The sequence below is a fragment of the Triticum aestivum genome, chromosome 6D (assembly GCF_018294505.1).
Source record: "Triticum aestivum cultivar Chinese Spring chromosome 6D, IWGSC CS RefSeq v2.1, whole genome shotgun sequence".
NCBI lineage: Eukaryota > Viridiplantae > Streptophyta > Magnoliopsida > Poales > Poaceae > Triticum > Triticum aestivum.
This window is the reverse complement of record NC_057811.1, coordinates 277,636,064-277,643,309: the sequence shown is the minus strand read 5'-3', so window position 1 is coordinate 277,643,309 and position 7,246 is coordinate 277,636,064.

The window sequence follows — 7,246 nt, the reverse complement described above, 5'->3', positions numbered from 1 at the left end:
CATTTCCGTAGGTATGTATATCACACACAGTCAATCCAAGGAATACGTTTCCGTTCTTATGTACATCCCACACAGTCAATCCAGGGAAAACGTTTCCGTTCATATGTATATCACACACAGTCAATCCAAGGAATACATTTCCGTTCTTATGTACATCCCACACAGTCAATCCAGGGAAAACGTTTCCATTCGTACGTACATCCCACACAGTTTTGTGTGTAGGCTCGTGTGTGAAAGGTGTAACTATCACACACGGTCTGCGTTGGTTAACTGTTTGCTTTTATCAACTATATCACACACGATTTGATGAAGAAAACTGTGTGGCATTGGGCTATCCATCGCAAGCGCTTTTACTGCTAGAACCGTTTGCAAAGGTCCATGACACATTTAGCAAGTTTATTAGTTTACAATTAATAATTCCAGTATTACGCAAATTCACATTTAAAACCAAACAGTTGTTTGCCAATTTCATATCAGGCACATAAATATATTATGACATCATAGTACGGTAGCTACATGAAAACAACACAGTACAACATATAGCTAGTTCAACTTCATAAGAACAATATATTCATTTCCCTAATCGAGATCATCCAGGCTCGTCTTATCCACCTCTGCTTTTAGTTTAGTAAGGACCTGTTTTGCACGGGCCAACTGGGAAAGTGCTTCCTCCTTCGCCAACACCATCTTACCAAAGTCTGATTTAAAAAAATCTGAGATCATTCTCCACCTTCAACTTTTTATCCCACAACTTGAAATATTCTTCAGCGTTGACAACAGTTTCTCTAAGCCTACGTCCGTTCTCTTCCTCATACATGCTCCAGAGCTTCGCTAAGCACATCTTCAAAGACTGTGGCCACTCTTGATCAACCCAATCCATGTAAGAACACTTTTGTTCATCCTATAATATTTCAAACTAGATCAGTAACAATTGTTGGGGAAATTGGTTTACAGCAACATAGAAAATCACCAATGCTTATTTTGAAAAACTGAAGAAACATGCTAATTATGTCATATCTTCTCAAAAAGATCAATGTACAAATGAAATAATTGGTACTGAGACAACAACCAAATTCTGGAACATCAGAAGCTATAATTAACTACAACGACGCTACAAGTTCTTATTCATGTACAATAAGTAACAAATTGAACATTTTATGAGGAAGGTAAATATAATTGCAACAGCATAGCGACAGTGTTTGGATGACAACAAATTGATACTAACAGGTGTGTACATGCACAAATTTAGTAACATAGAACTAATAGCACCAAGGCCGTCCACTATGTATGCCTAAACTGGGGTAAAGACAACTTTTGCTACATCTCGCACCGGTGCCCTGCACTGGCGAGCCGATGTTGCGGAAAAAAATCAGGGACCCAGACTCCGGACCACGTAGTTGCTCTGATGCCCAGTTCCTTCATGCCATAAAGATTTAGTATTTTACTGCTTGGCTGCTCGGATGTGTGGACCAAAGTTGGCTGCACAAACTACTGAAGCGGTGCCAAATAATTTTCTAATGGCACCGCTGATGAGATGGAAACAATTTAAGATACTAGGTACAAACTGTGACACTAAGACGGATGTGTTTGGTTGAAGGTGTGGTATGAATGGGTTTGGACCGTGACAGTGTCTGAATCACATCTAACAAATGATTTGTAACAATGAAAGAGGGTCTAACCTTCTCTGCACATGCCAGAAACTTCCTCCCACTGTCCACAGAATCAAACACAACTAGCTTCACGCATGGAGATTGATGGTGACAACGAGCAGATATATCTTCAGCCACCCCGCTCCATTCGTTGCCACTGATGATCCTAGGGAGCTATAAGAGGAAGAAATGACTCAAATCGACCATCGGGTAAAAATCCTTCATTCCAAGTCATAGCTTGAGAGAGAGAGAAGAGAGGCATAACTCGGTGGAGGAGTAGTCGCCGGAGGAGGAACCGCTGGAGAGGTCTTTGAAGAAGACCATGGCGACCCCGGCGGTAGGATGCGAGACGGCGAGAGCGAGGAAGCGGCTATAGCTTAGCAAGCAAGCAAGGAAGGAGGAAACAGGGGAAATGTGACTTGTGGTCGGGGAGAAAAGCGGGTGGGGAAGGGGGAAGGGGGTGGGGGTAGATATTTTGGGGGTAGGCCAAAATTTTGGAAATGTGGAGGGAAACTTTCGCGCGCAACTCCTCGACGGACAGACTCTTCTCTATCTCGACCTCGGCCACGCGCAACTCCTCCTCCCGGAGCTCCTCGATCTCCGCCGCCTCCTGCATCTCCATCTCCCGCTCGGCGACCTCATGAGAAAGCAGGTGCTCCATGGCCACCGCCGCCTTTTTAGACGTGGGTTGCATGCTGGAGTCCGAGGTGGCCTGGAATATGTTGGCGTGTGCATCCTCGATCTTGGCGTGAATGGCCTCGACCCGGGACAGGGCGACATCGGCGGCACGGACGGCAGCTCGAGCGCTCTCGATGTTTGCAGCCGCCGTCGTAGCAGCAGCTACAGCCGTCTCGGCTGCTGCAGCTGCCCTATCGGCTGCCGCAGACGCCCTCTCGGTGGAAGCGGCCGCGCTCAATGCAGATGCGGCGGCACTCTTGGTGTAGGCGGCGGCGCTCTCGGCGCAGGCGGCGGCGCTCGGGGGGGGGGGGGGCGCGGCCATCGTACGTGTCTTCATGAAGCGTTTCCACGGCGTCATCTTTGCAAGAAGGGGGTGTGGGAATGGGGATCGAGATTCGTGGATTCGGGGGTTGCCGGCACTGGAGAAGACGAGCTGGTGAAGCTTAAGGAGGGAGACTTAAATAGACCCAGATATTTCCATCGCAAACGGTTCCTAGAAAACAACTGTGTGTGATGTTGTAGATATTTTTTATTAGCTGTGAAAGACGAATTTGGAGTAAAGTGCCAACGGATGGTGTTTTAAATGAACGAGAAATTTTGTTGTACTAATACAACTGCCAAGTCAAATTTTGGAAAATTTCAGGGGTCATTTCACCTTTTAAGACATTTAAGTGATTTTCTAGCCATTTAATGACCGTAATCGAAATTTGAACTACATGTACATGCAATAGCTAACCATAACGGTTTGAGAACTCATATTTCGTGTACTTGTGTGCGATTTAATTCCATGTGCAGTATATTGGAAGGAATTTTCAAACATATTGGTCTAACGACTATGACACAATTAAGCATGGAGTGACATGGCATTTTAATTCCAAAAATAAATAAATCCGAAACACATGAAACCTTGGTTGATGTAATGTCATGCCACCAAGATGATGTGGTAAACAAATTGGCATGTTTGACGAAAGTTTGGACACACACCCCTCACAAACCGGAGCAACTCACTAGAAGCCTCGTGGTTCCGAGAGGGAACAATGCATGTTTGATGACGAACGAGAGATAGCTTCCTCTTATGGTCTTCAATTTTTTTCTATGTCTAACGTGCACTACTACAACTGTAATGTGAAATTTTGGAAAATTCTAGGGGTCATTTGACCTTTTAAAGACATTTAAGTGATTTTCTCACCATTTAATGACCGTAATTCAAATTTGAACTACATCTGCAACGCCCAACCAAAACGGTTTGAAAAATCATATCTGTGTACTTGTGTGCGAGTTAATTCCATGTGCAGTAAATTAGAAGGAATTTTCAAACATATTGGTCTCACCACATGGACACATGCATACGTATGCATGGAGTGACATGGCATTTTAATTCCAAAAAATAAAAAAATGATCAGAAAAACATGAAACCTTGGTTGATGTAATGTCATGCCACCAAGATGATGTGGTAAAGAAATTGGCATGTTTGACGAACGTTTGGACACACACCCCTCACAAACCGGAGCAACTCGCTAGAAGGTTCGTGGTTCCGAGAGGGAACAATGCATGTTTGATGACGATCGGGAGATAGCTTCCTCTTACGGCCTTCTATTTTTTCCTACGTTTAACGTGCACTAATACAACTGTCATGTGAAAATTTGGAAAATTTCAGGGGTCATTTGACCTTTTAAAGACATTTAAGTGATTTTCTAACCATTTAATGACCGTAATTCAAATTTGAACTACATCTACATGCAACGCCTAACCATAACGGTTTGAAAAATCATATTTTTGTGTACTTGTGTGCGAGTTAATTCCATGTGCAGTAAATTAGAAGGAATCGTGTGTAATTCAAACTACAGTAGTCGTAAATTCTGGCGACCGGCGTGTGTACTGTCCTCGTCGATCTAGATTCCGGCCGCCAATAAATACTACCTTGCTCACGTCGTCCCGCCTGCATTCTCATCTAAATCCTCCCCTCGCTCTCTCTCTCTCTCTCTCTCTCAAATCTCTGCCATGGCGCCGCCGGCCTACCCACGCGCCGACGAGGAGTCGCCGCCCCCCCGAGGATGCTCAATCGATTAGCAACGATGAGGACTCCTACGCGCCGCCTGACAAGGTTGCGCCAGACCCCCCAACTTTGGATTGGTTTTGGGGCTAGTACAATCTTTGTCTGTGGAAGTCGTCGCCACCGGCTGAGAAACCCAGGCAAGTGGCGTTCAAGAAGGAGATGGAGGAGGAGGAAGCCAGGTACCAGGCGGCCTGTGAAGCCCGTGATGCCGCCTGGAAAAAGGAGGCGGCGGAGCTTTGGGGGAAGGCGCGTCATCGTGCCGAGGAGGTGTACGAAGATGGGTACTTCGCGAGGAAGGTCATAGGCGCTGGGTGCCTCGTTGCTGCGTGGAGGTGGGTAGTAAGCTCCAGCGTGCCACCGACAAGGAGCTCCGGTGGGCGCCCAACGAAATGGCAAGATCGGCCGCGCGCGTCCGCCAGCAAGAGGCAGATCGGTACGTCAAGCGCTGCAAGGTGGAGGAGGTAGAGTACTGCCTCTGCACAGGGAAGACGCCGCGCACCAGGGAGCTGCTAGCGAGGGGCTGCCGGAATACTGGCCCCAGGAGGGATTATTAGTTTTTTAGTATTGTTCGTTTTCAATTTTATGCATTGTACCTAGTAGTTAAGTATCATCACGTATATGTGATGATATTATATATATATATTCAGTGATGAACTAATGAACAATTAATATATATATATATTATGAATTCCATTTTCTATCTATTTTTGTATACTAATTTGAATCTAGCTGTTATCATCCACATATACAGAATGGAAAGCGTATATACACACATTGAAACAGAACATATAAGAATGGAAAACAAAGTACACACATTGAAACAGAGCAATACTATGATTGCTGTGAATACATCGCTATCCACGTCGAAACGACTTTTCAAAATAAAACGCGTCCACGAGACCATGACCAGCAGCCCTTGCCTACGGTAGCTCTTGGCTCTGCCTGAACTCGTGCAGGCGTTCGTCCAAGCGGTCGACACGCTCATGGAACGTCTGGCGCGCGATCTCGAGCTCCAAGTTGGCTATTTCATTGGAGATCACCAGCTCGAGGATGCGATGGCCATGTTCCTCTACTGCGCCCAGGTGGACACCTGGGCCAAGGAGGCGGTCGAGCCTACGGACCAGCGCGTTGGCATCCAGCGGGCCTCGGACAAGGCGAATGGCGGCACCCATGCGAACGGCGCGGCGGGCGTCCGGTGCAAGTACGGCGCGGCTGACCTCTGGTGCAAGTACGACGCTGAGGGCCTCTGCCCACTCCTGGCGAGGAATGGGGGTACCGACGAGACGTGTACCCAGCTGCGACGCCATGTCGACATTAGGCAAGCACCGATGGATCTGCTCTTACTGTGCGGTGCACCGCGCCTCTCGCTCTGCGGTGCTCCAACGGTCTCGCCGTGCGGCGAGCCGCAACCTATCGGCGTGGACGCGCCTAGCTTGCTCTGCGGCGCGCCATCGATCATGTTGTGCGGCGAGCTGCAGCCTGTCGGTGCTGACATGCCTATCTTGATCCGCGGCGCTCAAGCGCCATGCGCCAAAGGTCTGCTCAACCCTGGCGATGACGCACATCACAGAGTCGTCCATCGCGTTACCGGGTAGCGCCTCGGCCTCGACGGGCCGTGGCGCCTGCTCGTTTTCCTCGTCGACGAGGTTGATGGCAGAGGCGGCGCTTTGGTGGGTTGGCATGCTTTGAAAAGGTGGATGTGCTACAGGCTGCGCTTGTCGCCTCCGTGCGTCGCGCGCCGCCTATGCGCAATATCGCTAGGTGGCGGGAAACAGTTGAGGAAATGGCGGGAAACGGTGGCGTCTTCATAAAACACTATCAATTAATGGAAACTTAGCATAGAAGGAACATCGAGCTAGCACAAGAAGTAGATGATGATCAGATGAACATGGACCACACTAGGGAACCTGTCGGTGGTGAATTCATCAATCCCAAATGGTTGAATACTAGCAAGCGTTTGCCCACAACACACATGGCCTATTCCATCACAAACAGGTCGGATGGATCAACTGTATGCCACGCATCGCACATTGTCAAAAAGTAATGCGGTAGACCTTCTTTAACATGTGTTAAAAAATAAAAAATAAAAAACAAGGACCTCGAGGTTAAATTAACTCATGGGATGGGTCGTATCAGTTATTTAATTTGACAGATATGACCCATGCTATCAGTTAATTTAACATCAACACAACTTCCCATCCAGTCACCCATCTCATGGCTGCTCCAGCCTGAGCACACTTAACTTGAGAGTTTTCTTACATGAGCTACTGGTGGAACAACTAGTCCTTGCTGATAGGATGCCTCTTCGCATCCTTATGGCGTATCCGGATGACCGCCCGCCCCCCCATGGCCAATAGATGTTGTGTAGACAGTGCATATCACATACGTCTTATTAGCCGCAACCGTCTGTGTTATTATCGGTCTTCGCACACATTTCTGATTACAAACCTGTTTGCCGCGTATCACACACATCTTGTTGTATTGAACCGTTTCTGTTCTCTTGTCTCAACGCAAATAGTTCATCCGAGTGAACCGCATGCCGTATATCGCACACACCTTCATCTGGCTGACCGTTTCTTTTGTGTTGCCTAATCACAAACAGTTCATCCGAGTAAACCGTATGTTGTATATCCCACACACCTTTATCTGGCTGCCCGTTTCTTTTGTTCCTCCTAATCGCAAACAGTTAATTGAGCTGAACCGTATGCCCTGCATCGCACACGCAACTAAAATCTGAACCGTGTTTGATGCATCCTCCATCGCAAACGTTTTGCATCTTTTTTGATGGTTATTTTGCACCACCGTTTGTGATTATGGCATCGCACACTGTTTCATCGAAGGGTCTCTGATCGTAGTGTCGCGT